At 39.2% G+C, this 16,315-nt stretch overlaps 1 pseudogene; it reads right to left on the bottom strand.

Annotated features, from left to right (window-relative positions):
• Positions 1-4,030: 4,030 nt before the first annotated feature.
• Positions 4,031-5,415, bottom strand: LOC102841472 (annotated as a pseudogene).
• Positions 5,416-16,315: the final 10,900 nt, after the last annotated feature.

Here is a 16,315-nt window from a genome sequence, read left to right as displayed (position 1 = left end):
TTCAATAGCCTCATATGGATGCGAAAGCTGGACAGTGAATAAAGAGGATCGTAGAAGAATTGATGCCTTTGAGTTGTGGTGTTGGAGGAGAATACTGAGGGTGCCATGGACTGCCAAAAGAACCAATAGATCTGTTTTGGAAGAAGTGCAGCCAGAGTGCTCCTTGGAGGCCAGGATGGCTAAGCTTCGTCTCTCCTACTTTGGACATGTAGTCCGGAGGAAACAATCGTTGGAGAAGGATGTCATGCTGGGTAGGGTGGAGGGTCAGAGAAAAAGAGGAAGACCTCCAACGAGATGGATCGGCCAGGTGGCATCATTGATGGACTCGGGGGTGGCAGCGGTGGTGAGGTTGGCCCAGGATCGAACATTGTTTCGTTCTGCTGTGCATGGAGTCGCTATGAGTCGGTTCCGACTCGATGGCACCTGACAACAACAACAAATGGTCTTGTTCAAAACTTTCTATCTAACAACCAGTTACACTAAAAGTAAATGTATAATCACCACTAAAAACCAACTGCAGTCAAGTCAATTCTCATCCATGCCGACCCTGTATGTATCAGAGGAGAATTGTACTTCAAAGGATTTTCAATGACTGATATTTCAGAAGTAAATTGCTAGGCCTTTCTTCTAAGGTGCCTCTAGGTAGACTCAAAAGAACACACTTTTGAGTTAGTAGTCTTAGTTATCTAGTGCTGCTATAACAGAATGCCACCAGTGGATGGCTTCCAGAGAAATTTATTCTCTCATGGCTTTGTTGTTGCTGTTAGGTGCCATGATCTGACTCAAAGCAACTTATGAACAACAGAAGAAAACATTGCCCAGTCCTGCATCATTCTACAATTATTATGTTTGAGCACATTGCTGCTGACACTGTTTCAATCCATCTTTTTTCTCTGACCCTCCATTTTTCCAAGCACAATGTCCTTCTCCAGGGACTAGTTCCTCCAGATAACATGTCCAGAGTACAAGAGACACTTCCAAGGAGCATTCTCATTGTACTTCTTCTAAAACAGCTTTGTTTGTTCTTAGTCCATGGTACTTTCAATATTCTTCTTCAGTACTATAATTCAAATGCATTGATTCAAATACAATCTTCCTTATTCGTTGTCCAACTTACCCATGCATGTAAGGTATATACTGAAAAGACAATGGCTTGGGTCAGGTACACCTTAGTCTTCAAACTGACATTTTTGTTCTTGAACACTTTAAAGAGTGTTTTTGCATCAGATTTGCCTAACGCAGTATGTCATTTGATTTCTCGACTGCTGCTTCCATGAGCATTGATTGTGGGTCCAAGAAAATTGAAGTCTTTGACAACTTTAATCTTTTCTCCATTTATCAGGATACCACTAATTTTCATTTTCTTTATATTTTTTATATTCTGAAGGATGTAGTCTTTGATCCTCATCAGCCAATATTTCAAGTTCTCTTCACTTTTGGAAAGCAAGGTTGTATCATCTGCATATCACAGTTGTTAATGAGTCTCCCTCCAATCCTGATGCCATGCTCTTTTTCATGTAGTCTAGCTTCTAAGATTATCTATTCAGCATACAGATTAAATGAGTATGGTAAAATAATACAACGCTGATGCACACTTTTCTGGATTTCAAACAATTCTGTATCTCCTTGTTATGTTCTAATGACTATCTTGTTTTCTCTGTACAGGTTCCTTATGAGCACAGTTTCCAGAATTAAGTGTTCTGGATTACCCATTCTTCACACTGTCACCCATAGTTTGTTATGATCCACACAGTTGAATGTCTTTGCATAGTCAATAAAGCACAAGTTAACAACATTCTGGTATTCTCTACTTTCAGTCAAGATCCATTTGACATTAGCAATGATATACCTTGTTCCATATCCTCTTCTGAATCTGGGTTGACTCTCTGACGTTCCCTGTAGATGTACCATTGCCATCATTTAAAAATTATCTTCAGCAGAATTTTGTTTGCATGTGATATTAATGATATTATTCAATCAATTCTGCATTCTATTGGGTCACCTTTCTTTGGAATAGGCACAAATATGAACCTCTTCCAGTTGGTTGGCCAGGTAACTGTCGCAAATTTCTGGACATAGATGAGTGATAACCTCTAGTGATCAGTTGGTCGACAGATTTCAATTTGTATTCCATCAATCCCTCAAGTCTTGTTTTTCACCAATGTCTTCAGTGCTGCTTGGACATCTTCCTTTAGTACCATCAGTTCTTGATCATACAGTATCTCTTGAAATGGCTGAACACCAACCAATTCTTTTTGGTACAGTGATTCTGTGTACTCCTTCCATCTTCTTTTGACATTTCCAGGGTCATTCAATACTGCAACCCAGGGCTCGAATTTTTTCTTCAGTTCTTTCAACTTGAGATATGCTGAGCATGCTCTTCCTTTGGTTCGTTAACTTCAGGTCTTTGCACATTTCATTATAATATTTGACTTTGTTTTCTCAAACTGCCTTTTGAGATTTTCTATTCAGCTCTTTTACTTCTTCATTTCTTCCATTAGCTTTAGCTTTTTTACACTCTGGAGCAAGATTAAGAGTCTCTTCTGACAAACACTTTGGTATTTTCTTTTTTTCCTGCCTATTTATTGACTGTTTGCTTTTTTCATCTATGATGTTCTTAATGTCATCTCACAAATCTGGTCTTTGGTCATTAGTGCCTAATGCATTAAATCTGTTCTTACGATAGTCTCTAAATTCAGGTGAGAAATACTTAAGGTTATATTTTGGATCCCATGGACTTGATATTATTTTCTTCAGCTTCAGTCTGAGCTTGCATATGAGCAATTGATGGTCAGTTTCACAGTCAGCCCCTGGCTTGTTTTAGTTGGTGATACTGAGCTTCTCCATTGTCTCTTCTCATGTTGTTGTTGTTAGGTGCCATAAAGTTGGTTCTGACTCATAGCAACCCTGCATAGGGTTTCCGAGGCTACAAATCTTTACAAGAGCAGAAAGCCTCATCTTTCTCCTGTGGAACAGCTGGTAGTTTCAAACTGCTGACCGTCAGATTAGCAGCCAGATTCGTAACTATTATACTACCAGAGATTCCTGTGTATTCCTTCTGGTGATGTGTATCATAGTCACTTCCTATGTTGTTGAAAAAAAGGTAATTGTAATGAATAAGTCATTGTTGTTAGGTGCTATAGAGTCAGTTCCTACTCTTAACGACCCTGTATGGAGTATCCAAGGAGCAACTGGTAAGTTTGAACTGCCAACCTTGCTTATGTGATCTCCAGCATTGTTTATATCATGACCATATTTTTAGCTATCTATCCTACCTCTTCGTTTACAACTTTCCCATTCCAATCACCAATAATTATCAATGCATCTTGGTTGCATGTTTGACCAATTTCAGACTGAAGAAATTGGCAGAATTCTTCAATTTCATCTTCACTGGTTTTAGTGGTTGGTCCATAAATTTGTATAAAAGTCATACTAATGAGTCTCCTTGTTGTTGTTAAGTGCCATCGAGTCAGTACTGACTCATAGTGACCCTGTATAGGGTTTCCAAGGAGTAGCTGTTGAGCTTGAACTTCCACCCTTGAGGTTCAAAGCGGCCTTGCAGTCTAGTGCATTAACCCACAGTGACACACTAGGACTCCATCTTCCTTGTAGGATATTATCCTATCACAGACAGCATTGTACTTTTAGATCTTGAAATGTTCTTTTAGGTGATGATTGTGATGCCATTCCTCTTAAATTTCTCATTCTTGGCATAGCAAACTATATGATTGTCTGATTCAAAATGGCCAATGCCAGTCCATTTCAGCTCACTAATGTCTAGGATATTGATTTTTATGTGCTCCATTTAATTTTTGACAACCTTCAATTTCCCTAGATTCATACTTCCAGCATTCCACGTTCCAATTATTAAAGGATGTTTGCAGCTGTTTCTACTCATTTTGAGTTGTTCCACATCAGCAAATGAAGATCCTGAATACTTAGCTCTACCAACATCACTAAGGTCAACTCTAATTTGAGGAAGCAGTCTTCCTTAGTCACATTTTTTTTCACATGGGAATGGATTTTATTTTCATTTAAGAATGTTGAACTTGAGAGAAGAAAGCAGAGTTAGACCATGACTCAATGGTAGAGGGGGGTCATCATCATTATGCAAAATTCCATAGTAAAGTTTTCAGCGACCAATGACTTTGTCAATTAGATCTGCTGGTCCTGCCCAGTTCCTATGACAGTCTGAGAGCCTGGTTCAATCTGAGTATGTTCAGCATCTTGAATTAAACTTACATTCAGACCCAGCATCTTGACATGGGTCAACAATTCAATCAGTGCTTCTTTACCAGGGGTTTTGACCACCACTTTGGGCTGGACACAGTATTCCCATTCTTTAAGCAATTCAGGGTTTCTTCTTTTAATTTGCTTGTAGGCAGAAACAGCAGCATGAGAGCACTGGGCAGCCACTTTTCCTTTTCCCATCTTTAAGTCATTTAGAACCACAAGAATCATTTTGTATTCCCCACTCTCTCCTAAGGTGCTGGCTTCAGTCCTGGTATCTTTGTCTGTCTCTCTCACTGATCTTTTGGAGATCATTCCAAAGTGTACACTGAGGCCCCAGCCTGGGCACATACCACAAGCAACTCCAACAATCGAGTGTGCTAGGATGAGCCAAGTAATCCATAACCAGAATTTGTAAGTCATCTAAATTACTGCTCCTCCTTCACACTCAAGCTTCCCCTGTCTTTGCCTGAAAACATAGAACACCTTCCCTAGTCGCATTTTGAGTTACCTTTTGACCTAAGAAGTTCATCTTCTGGCACTATATTTGACAATGTGTTTTTATAAGATTTTCAGTGAAAGATGAGGCTTTCTGCTCCCGTAAAGATTTACAGCCCCAGAAACCTTGTACAGGGTCGCCTTGAGTCAGAACAGACTCCATGGTACATAACCACCACCACCACCACCAAGCATTCAGAAGTGGTCTGCCTCTCTTTCTTCCTAGTTTGTCTTAGTCCAGAAGCTCTGCTGACACCTGTCCACCATGGGTGACCCTATTGGATTTTTTAATTCCAGTAATAAAGCTTTCAGCATTACAATAACACACAAGCCACCACAGTATGACAAATTGACATAGGAGTGGTGGTTTTCAGTTCAGGGGGCTGAAAGTCCCAATTCAGAATGCTCTCTGTAGAAAAAGGCTTTCTTTCTCTCCTTTGTTGACTCTGGAGAAAAGTCCTTGTTTCCTTTAAGCATGTGTCGGTCCAGCATTCCTTGGAGATCTCCCTTCATCTGTTATGCCCAGAATTCGGGGTCCCCAAAGACCACCAAGGAGCCGACACTAATTTGACAATGTGTTGTTTATTCATGCTCCAGCTCGGACCCCACCTGCATCCGACGCAGCGGATGAGGGATGGAGCCTCAAACTCTCAGTTACTCAAGCCCAAGCTTGGACTCCACCTGCATCCGAGGCAGCAGATGAGGGATGGAGCCTCGAACCCTCAGTCTGCGGGGTTTTTATAGAGTTTTCAAACAAGCTTGGGTTTCTCAGATTTACAATATTTGGATTGGTTGACATTTGGCAAAGCATGAGATGTTACAGTTTAATTGGGCAGTACTGGTGGTCTTTTGTTCTTAGGCTAGGATAAGGAAAACATCTGGCATCTGGCCTTGGGTTGTCCTGTCTACTGCTTATCTAGTTCTTGCTGTTGCTAGGGGTGAAAGGATATTCTAAGGCAGCATGAGCTGATTTAGCATGTTCCTGGAACAGGAGGACGTGTTCAGGCTAATGAACAGAATGGAGTCTTTTTCTTGGTCCTACACATGTTGGTATCAGTCTTCCTCTGGATCTAGCAGTTTCATAGTGCAGAGACCTCAGGTCCAAAGAATGCCCGCTACTTCTGTTTCTCTTTCTTGACACTAATGTTGTTGTTGTTAAGTACTATGAAGTCAGTTCCAACTCATAACCATACACAGGGTTTCTGAGGCTGTAAATCTTTACAGGAGCAAAAGCCCCATCTTTCTCCCACAGAATAGCTGGTAGTTTCGAACTGCTGAACTTTAAGTTAGCAGCCTAATTCGTAACCACTAAGCTCAACTCACTTCTTTTTCCTTTTATCTCTTGTAAGATAAAAGGTGTTGCAGGTCACACCCCTGGAAAACTACCTTACATCAGATCAGGACTGTGATGGTATTAAGGATGTTGCTGTTGTTGTTATTAAGTGCAATTGATTCAGTTCTAACCCGTGTAGGGTTTCCAAGGAACAGCTGGTGGGTTTGAACTGCTGACCTTGTGGTTCATAGTTTAGTGCTGATCCACAGTGCCACACCAGGGTATTGCTTTGTTGTTGTTATTGTTGTGGTCCACCCTTATATTTCTTATTGGTTTATCACATCAGATCACATCACATAACTGCCATGTTACATCATTACATAACTGCCAAGCCACTGAGAATTATAACCCAGCTAAAGTGTCACATATTTTGGGCAACACAATTTAAAAATATATGATGTTCTACCTTTTGACCCCCCAAAACTCAAGTCCTTGCCACATGCAAAACACCTTGACCCCATCATATCATTCCTACAGTCTTCCAAGTCCAAATTCCAACCTAGGGAAGTTTTTCTCTTCATCTGTGAATCTAGAATACAAGTTATCTGCTTTCAACGTACAATAGTAGACATTTCCATTAAAAACTGTAGCAGTTGGAGGGAAAGTAGAAATCACAGGTACTAAGCAAGTTTAAAAAAGAGCTCTGGTAGCATAGGGGTTACGAATTGCACTGCTAACCTCAGGATCAGCAGTTCGAAACTACCAGCTGTTCCGTGGAAGAAAGATGAATCTTTCTGCTCCCATAAAGATTTACAGCCTCAAAAACCAGGTACAGGGTCGCTATGAGTCGGAACCGACTCCACGGCACATAACAACAATAACAGCAAGCAAGTTAAACACCCAGCAGAATAATTTATGTTAGCTCTCAAGGCTTGAAAATAATCTTCTTTCTCTGAGACCACCTAGGCAAATGACCTTGCCCTCCAGACCCTGGGTGTTGGCCATGCACTCTGGATGCTGGGTAAAGACTCCTCAACCCTGGGCTTCAGCTCTGCCCTTCAGGCCCACTGGAAAGACAACTCTGTCCCCCTGTCTTTGGACAGACCCATTTTTCCTAGTGGTGACCCCAGACCCGTAGTTCTGTAGATCTTGCCCCACTCATTGTGACTCTATAGGAAAGAATAGAATTGCTCTGAATTGGAGTCCTGGTGTGACGCTATAAGCACTAGACTGCTAACCACCACTCCTCGGAAACCTTATACAGGGTCACTATGAGCCCAAACTGTCTCGACTGCACTTAACAACATCAGGGCTTCCAAGATTTTAACTCTTTACAAGAGAAAACAGCCCCATTTTTCTTTTAGCTATTGGTGAATTTAAGCTGCTTACCTTGCAGTTAGCAGTCCAGTGCTTATCTACAGTGCCACTGGAGATCCTTGGAGAAGTGGAAACACTGCCTTCAGAACTGTATAGACTTAGATGGAGTGGCACTGTTGGATAAGCACTGGACCACAAGGTTAGTTTGAATCACAAGGTTAGCAGTTCAAACTCACCAGCCTCTCCTTGGAAATCCTATACAGGGTCACTGTGGGTCAGAACCCACTCAATGGTACTTAACAACAACAACCGAGCAGTAAATGACCACAATACTTTAAAAACAGTATATACATGTTGAGGGGGGCGTGCAACTCATTTTTGTGATTAAGAGAATGAGAAAGACAGATATTAGACATCTTAGGATTAATTGATTTTGAGGTTGTAAACTCTGGTAGCGTAGTGGTTACGAATCGGCCTGCGAACCTTAAGGCCAGCAGTTCGAAACTACCAGCTGCTCCACAGGAGAAAGATGAGGCTTTCTGCTCCTGTAAAGATTTACAGCCTCAGAAACCCTGTACAGGGTCGCTATGAGTCGGAACCGACTCCACGGTACTTAACAACAACAACAACAAACTGCCCCAGGCTAAGCCCTCAGATGGAGTCACACTTGATGAGGCTAAAGTCTAAGTTGCTGTCAAGTCTAGCTTTTGCTCAGATTCTAAACAGAACATTGGATGGTATTTCCTTGAGCTCCTGAAGCAATATCTGACCAGATGAGAATGCCTTGGTTCCAAAAGCATTCTCTCACTGTGGAACTGAGAGGGAAGGAAAGATGCCATCTTAATTCTCACTGTAGTTTGGAATCCAATGTGATTTAAAGGCTAAAGTTTTCCATTGAATGAAATTGAGACTCTCTTCAGTGTATATGTAGCAAAAACATGACTAAAATAGTGTCTTTACAAACAGAAGTTTATTGGCACTTGCATCACTTTCACATGTGATTGTTGTTGTTGTTGTTGTTAAGTGCTGTCAAATCGGTTCCAACTCTTTAATGACCCTGTATAGAGATTTCAGGGAACGGTTGGTGAGTTTGAACTGCTGACCTTGTGGTTCAAACCAACCTTGGGGTCCAATGCTTATCCTACAGTGAGTGCACTGCAGGTCAGTAGGATAAGCACTAGATTACAAGGTCAATTTGAACCACAAGGTTGGCAGTTCAAATCCACTAGCCACTCTACAGAAATCTTATATAGGGACACTGTGAATCAGAACTGATTTGATGGCACTTAACAACAACAATAATGTTGTGCTGGCTTATGTGTTGCTGTGATGCTGAAAGCAATGCCACCGTTATTTCAAATATTTCATCAAGGGTGGATAGGTTTCAGAAGAACTTCCAGGCTAAAAGAGAATAGGAAGAAAGGCTTGGCTACCTACTTCCAAAATTAGCCAATGGAAACCTTATAAATTCCAACAGGACTTTGTCTGACACATTTGCTTTGGATATGCCATCAGGAGGGATCAATAGCTAGAAAAAGACATCATGTTGGGTGAAGTAAAGGGTCAATGAGAGCATAAGAGACCTTCAGTGAGATGGGCTGGCACAGTGACCAGAATGATCAAGTCTAACACCAATGATTGTGAGGATAAGGGAGGACCAGGCAGTTCATTCTGTTACATAATAAGACCACCGTGAGTCAGAGTTGACTCAAAGACAGCTAACTACCTATCTATAGTATTTAAGACATGATTTCCTTTTAATTTATTTACCCAAGGTGTGTGTTTGTTTAATTTCCACAGTAGATTCTAAATGGATAAAGCTCTTGTATTTTAAATTCCCACCATAGAGATCAGCAAAGGAAAACACGAAGGTGGTGAAAGATACACTGAGGAGTGCACAAGTTTAAAAAAAAGTTTCCAGGATCTAGCACAATGCCTGACAAACATTAGTTGCTTAATGAAAAAACAATACTTCGCTCTTTCTAATTTTTTATTGCTTTATTTGCTTGTCGTAGATTTAAAAAATATTATAGTGTATTCTGAATAAAACCATAAAATGGTTTATTAAAGAAACTGTTAACATAAAAAAAGTATTTTTTTAAAAAACCTGGTACAAATATTGTTTTCAGAGCTAAGACATCTGCAATGTCAAATAATCTTTTTGTATAATAATGAAGTACAATTTTTTAAAATAGATATTCTGAATATGCCTCTGATATTAGAATTTTCAAAACCAAGTAGTGGTATTGTGAACCTACTCCAGGCGTATGGTAAGTACAAGAGGATGTTTTGTTTCTTCATTGAAATATGTCTCTTACCCACTATTGTTAATTTCTAAAATCAGGGTTTTTTCCCCTGTATACTCATAAAAACCAGAAATGATGTATAAAAAGGAATGTTAATGTTAAATAAGTAAATTATTCTTTTAATACTTAAGCAATGTGAAAATCTAGCTAGTTTCAAAGTTAAATGGAAATTTGCCCTTGTTTTTTAATAACAGCTAAACAATAAACAAAATAATGATCATCGCTTTAGACCACTAAAACTCAATAGTAGAAAGTAATTCACTACAACAAACAATAACCGGCAACAACCCAACTTATTCAGAAATAATTTCATTTTAAATCTGTATTAGCTTAGCCAAGATAAGACAATATCATGTTTTAGTGAAGGATTTGTTGCAGGGTCAGAGAGCTGTCTCCAAAAATAATCAAAATATTAAAATGTCAAATTAACCTATAAATTCAACCCAATTCCAGTCTAAATTCCAGCAGGATTTCTTGAAGATATTAACATGTGGCTTCTAAAATTTTTATGGAAAAGCATAGGAACTAGGATAGTCAAAACAATTTTGAAAAAAAAGAGAATTGAAGAACTCACACTATCTTTTTTTAAACTACAGCAGTCAAAGGTATGGTTTTCATGAAAGAACAGACATATAGATGAATGGAACGTAAAAGCAAGTTCATAAATAAACCCTCATAAATATGACCCTTGATTTTTTTACAACAGTGCAAAGGAAATCCAACAGAGAAAAGTTAGTCCTGTCAACAAATTGTGCTTGAACAACTGGATCCACATGAGAAAAAATGAACCTAATCCACACCTGACATCTTTGATAAAAATTAACTCAAAATGGGTCATTGATTTAAATGTAAAACTTAAATTTTTTTAGAATGCATATGAGTCTTTGTGACATTGGGTTAACAAGTTCCTATGTTTCAGATGTGACACAAAATGTGCAATTCTTAAAAGGAAAAATTGATATGTTGAACTTTTCAAATATTAAAAATGTTTCCCTTTTAAAAATTCTCATTAAGAAAATGAAAAGACAGATTGAGACAAAAAATTATTTGCATGATATTGAACATGCCATGGGCTGCCAAAAGAACCAACAGATCTGTGTTGGAAAAAGTACAGACAGAGTGCTCCTTGGAGGCCAGGGTGGCCAAACTTAGTCTCTCATACTTCGAACATATTGTCAGGAGGGACCAGTTGCTGGAGAAGGATACCATGTTTGGTAAGGTGGTGGGTCAGAGAAAAAGAGGAAGACCCCCAAAGAGATGGATTGGCAAAAGGGAAGCATCAATGGGCTCATGAATGGCAACAATTTTGAGGTTGGCCCAGGACTGGGCAGTGTTTTCGTTCTGTTATGCATAGGGTGCATATGAGTCAGTACCAACTCGATGGCACCTAACAACAACAACTTGATGAATGGAGCCCTGGTATGGTGGTGTGGGCTTATGCATCAGACTGAAAATTCATTTGAATTGCAAGGTCGGTGATTCAAGCTCATCAGCTGCTCCTTGGAAACCCTATACAGGGTCGCTATGGATTGGAATCAACTCAACAGCACTTAGCAACAACAACAACCTGATGGATATAAAAAGTAAGTAGAATATAAAAAGATTTCTTAAAATGTAGTAATAAAAGAAGGCATTTTTAAGGATAAAAGTTTTAAAGAAAATATTTTCTTTTTAATGAGTGTCTTAGTTTTCTAATGCTGCTAGAACAGAAATAACACAAGTAGATGGCTTTAACAAGAAAACATTTTTTTTCTCTCTCACTGTTTATAAGGCTAAAAGTCCAAATTCAGAGTGCTGGTTCTTGGGGAAGGTTTTCTCTTGGTCAGCACTGGGATAGGTCCTTGTCCCCTTTTAGCATCTGTAGCCCCCTTATTCCTTGGAGATCTCCATGCATCTTGGCATCAATCTTCTCCTGAATCTAAGAGCTTCATATTACACAGACCCTAGGTCCAAAGAACACACTCCACTTCCAGCTTTTTGTCTTGGTGATAGTAGGTTCCTTTTTCTTTGCTCAAGTCTCTCTCCTTTTTATATCGGTAAGGTAAAAGGTATTGTGTGTCACACCCTTGGAAATCTCCTGTAAATTGGATCAGGGTGGTGGTGGGATTAAATATGGTGTAGACTTAATGGTGGTAAGATGGAGGGTCAGAGAAAAAAAGGAAGACCCCTAACGAGATGGATCGGCCAGGTGGCAGCATTGATGGACTCAAGTGTGGCAGCGGTAGTGAGGTTGGTTCAGGATCGGACATTGTTTCATTCTGCTATGCATGGGGTCGTTATGAGTTGGTTCTGACTCGATGGCACCTGACAACAACAACAACAGACTTAACAGCACTTAACAACTACAACAACATACCACCCATAATCCTTTTATTGGTTGATTACATAAAATCACATCACGGGGTATAGCTACATCTCAACTGCCAAACCATTGAGAAACCTAGCCCAGTCAAGTTGACACAAACCTTAACTAACACAATGAGCTGAAAATCTGAACAGGTACTATATCAAAGAGTATATATGAGTGACTAATAAGCCCATGAAGAAATGGTTAACATTGTTAGTCACAAAGGAAATAAAAATTGAAACCACAATGAGATGCTATTACATACTATTTCATACCCATAAGAATGGTTTAATTAAAATTTAAAAAATCCTCTACCAAGTGTTGATGGGTATATAAAATGGTACAATCACTTTGGGAAAATTTTTTTGTCAGTTTCTTATCTGTTTAAACATAAATTACCATATGGTCTAGAAATCCTATTCCTAGCTATTTACCAAAGAGAAATGAAAACTTATTATACAAATATCTGTATATAAATGTTTATAGAAGCATTATTCATTGTTGTTGTTTTTAGGTGCCATCAAGCTGACACCGACTCATAGTGACTCTATGCACAATAGATGAATATACTTCCAGGTCCTGGGCCAACATCACGAATCATTGATACACCTGAGCACACTGCTGCTGCTACTTTGCCAATCCATCTCACTGGGAGTCTTCCTCTTTTTCTCTGACCCTGTTGTTGTTGTTGTTAAGTGCCGTCGAGTCGGTTCCGACCCATAGCGACCCTGTACAGGGTTTCCAAGGGTGTAAATCTTTACGGGAGTAGAAAGCCTCATCTTTCTCCCGAGGAGCGGCTGGTAGTTTCGAACTGCTGACCTTAAGGTTCGCAGCCCGATTCGTAACCACTACGCTACCAAACACTTTACCAAACCTGTTATCCTTCTCCAGGAACTGATCCCGCCTGACAATATATCCAAAGTAGGAGAGACGAAGTCTGGCCATCCTGGCTTCCAAGGAGCAATGTGGCTGCACTTCTTCCAACACAGAGTGATTTGTTCTTTCGGCAGTCCAAGGTACTTTCAATATTCTCCTCCAACACCATAACTCAAATGCATCAATTCTTCTATGGTCTCCCTTATGAGGTTATTGAAAATAACATGGCTTGGGTCAGGGGCACCTTAGTCTTCAAACTGACATCTTTGCTCTTTGACACTTTTAAAGAGGTCCTGTGCAACAGATTTGCCCAGTGCGATACGTCGTTTGATTTCTTGACTGCTGCTTCCATGAGTGTTGATGGTTGATTTGAGTAAAATGAAGTCTTTGACAACTTCAGTCTTTTCTACATTTATCTTGATGCTGTTTATTTGTCGAGTAGCGAGTGTTTTTTGTTTTGTTTTCTTTCTTTACGTTGAGATGCAACCCATACCAAAGGCTGTGGTCCTTGATCTTCATCAGTAATTATTTTAAGTCTGCTTTGCTATCAGCAAGCAAGATTGTGTCATCTGCATATTGTAGGTTATTCATGAGTCTTCCTTCAATCCTAGTGCCAAGTTTTTCTTCATATAATCCAGCTTCTCAGATTACTGAATAAGTATGGTGAAAGAATACAACACTGGCGCACACCTTACCTAACTTTAAACCGTTTGATGCTCCCCTGTCCTGTTTGAACAACTGCCTCTTGGTCTATGTACAGGCTCCTCATGAGCACAATTAAGTGTTCGGAAATACTCATTTTTCACAATGTTGTATATAGCTTGTCATGATCCACACAATCCAAAGCCTTTGAGTTGTCAATAAAATGCAGGTAATCCTCTTTCTGGTATTCTCTGCTTTCAGCCAAGATCCATCTGACCTCAGCAATGATATCCCTCATTCCACGTCTTCTTCTGAAACTGGCTTGAACCTCTGGAAATTCTCTGCCAATGTATGCTTGCAGCTGTTTCTGTATTACCTTTTTTTTTTTTAACAACAACAACAACAAAAAGCTTTTATTGTGCATTGAGGTATAATTTACATGGGAGAACATTGGTTTGCACTTATCCTATCTCATTTTATGTTATTGCAATTACAGTCCCCTCCATGCATCATTATCCAATAATATTTGCTTTTATTCCCTCTGGGATTTTTGTGAAAAACCACTCAGGAATATATAATCATTTAAGCAATCCAAGAGCACATTCTGCAAGCCTGCCTCCTGGCCAAGAGCACACAGCCTTGCTCTTTCCATGAGTCCTCAGTTGTTTGTATTACCTTTAGTAAAACTTTACTTTTTTGGGATATCAATGATATTGTCTGATGATTTCTGTATTTCACTGGGTCACCTGCCTTTGTAACAAGCACAAATACGGGTATCTTTCGGTCGGTTGGCTAGGTAGTTGTTATCTACATTTCTTAGCATAGATGAGTGAGTGCCTCCAATGCTGCATCAATTTATTGAAAGATTTCTATTTGTATTCCATCAATTCCTGGAGCCTTGTTCTTTGCCAATGCCTTCAATCCACATTGGACTTATTCCTTCAGAATCATTGGGTCTTGATCATATGATACCTCTTGAAATGATTGAACATCAACCATTTCTTTTTGGCACAGTGACTCAGTGTATTCCTTCCATCTTTTTTTGATGCTTTCTGCAATATTCAATAATTTGCCCACAAGTTATTGCCTTCAGTACTACAAGTCGAGGTTTGAATTTTTTCTTCGGTTTCCCCAACTTGAGAAATGCTGAGTGTGTTCTTCCCTTTTGGTTTTCTAACTCCAGGTCTTTGTACATTTCATTATATTTGACTTTGTCTTCTTGAGCTGCCTTTTGACATTTTCTATTCAGTTCTTGTGCCTCCTCACTTCTTCCATTCGCTTTAGCATCTCTACGCTGGAAAGCAAGTTTCAGGGTCTCTTCTGACATCCATTTTGCTCTTTGCCTTCCCTCTTGTCTAAATGTCCTTTCCTTTTGATGTCATCCCACAACTCTTCTGGTTTTCTGTCATTAGTGTCTAATGCATCAAATCTGTCCTTCAGATGATCTTTAAATTCAGATGGAATATATCCAAGATCATATTTTGATCTTGTTTTTAATATTCTTCAGCTTCAGCCTGAACTTGTATATGAACAATTGGTGGTCTTTTCCACAGTCTGCCCCTGGCCTTGGTATGAAGCTTTTCCACTGTCTCTTTCAACAGATGTTGTCAATTTGATTTCTGTGTATTCCATCTGGTGAGATCCATGTGTATAGTCTTTTATGTTGTTTTAAAAAGGTATTTGCAATGAAGAATTCATTGATCTTACAAAATTCTATCGTGTGATCTCCAGCGTCATTTCTATCACCAATGCCATATTTTCCAACTACTTGTCCTTCCTCTTTGTTTCTAACCTTTGCATTACAATTGCCAGTAATTATCATTACATCTTGATTGCATGTTTAATCAATTTCAGACTGAAGAAATTGGTAGAATTCTTAAATTTCATCATCACTGGCTTTAAGTGGTTGTTCATAAATTTGAAAAATAGTGGAATTAACTGTTCTTCCTTGTAGGCATATGGATATTATCCATCATAGACAAAGTTGTACTTCATAACTGATCTTGAAATGCTCTTTTAGATGATCTCCAATATAATTCATCTTCAATTTGTCATTTCCAGCATAGTAAACCATATGATTGTAAGATTCAGAATGACCATTAACAGTTCATGTCAGCTCACTAATGCCTAGAATATCGATGTCTATATGTTTCATTTCATTTTTGACAATTTCCAATTTTCCTAGATTCATACTTCGTTCATTCCATGTTCTGATTATTCATGGATGTTTACAACTGTTTCTCTTCTATTTGAAGGTCTTAAAGGCTTTTCTCCATTCACATCATCATGGTCAACTTAACTCTTCCCCAGTCTCATTTTGAGTGCCTTCCAATCTGAAAGCCTCATCTTCCGGCGCTACATCTGACAGTATTCTGATGCTCTTCATCATGTTCCAACACTCAATATTCTGGTGCTGACAGTGTTCCACTGCTATTCATAAGGTTTTCAGTGACTACATATTAGGACGTAGTCTCTTCTTCCTAGTCTGTCTTTGTCTGGAAGCTCATCTGAAACATGTCCACCGTAGGTGACCCTGCTGGTTTTAAAAATACATGTGGCATAGCTTCCAGAATCACAGCAACATGCCAGCCACCACAGTACTGCAAACGGACAGATGAGGCATGGTGACCTATCTATAATCACTGAGAACTGGAAACAACCTAGATGTCCTTCAACTGAGGAGTTGATCAATAAACTGGTATAGACATATAATGGAATACTATGCAGCAATCAAAAAGAACATATTATAACAAAAGCAACAGCATAGATGAATCTCAATGAATTATGCAAAGTGAACCAACTGTCTGAATCTTATTTATAAAGCAT

This window comes from Chrysochloris asiatica, unplaced genomic scaffold, assembly GCF_000296735.1.
Source record: "Chrysochloris asiatica unplaced genomic scaffold, ChrAsi1.0 scaffold00077, whole genome shotgun sequence".
NCBI lineage: Eukaryota > Metazoa > Chordata > Mammalia > Afrosoricida > Chrysochloridae > Chrysochloris > Chrysochloris asiatica.
The sequence above is the reverse complement of the archived record's forward strand: the minus strand, read 5'-3'. Positions and strand labels throughout refer to the sequence as shown.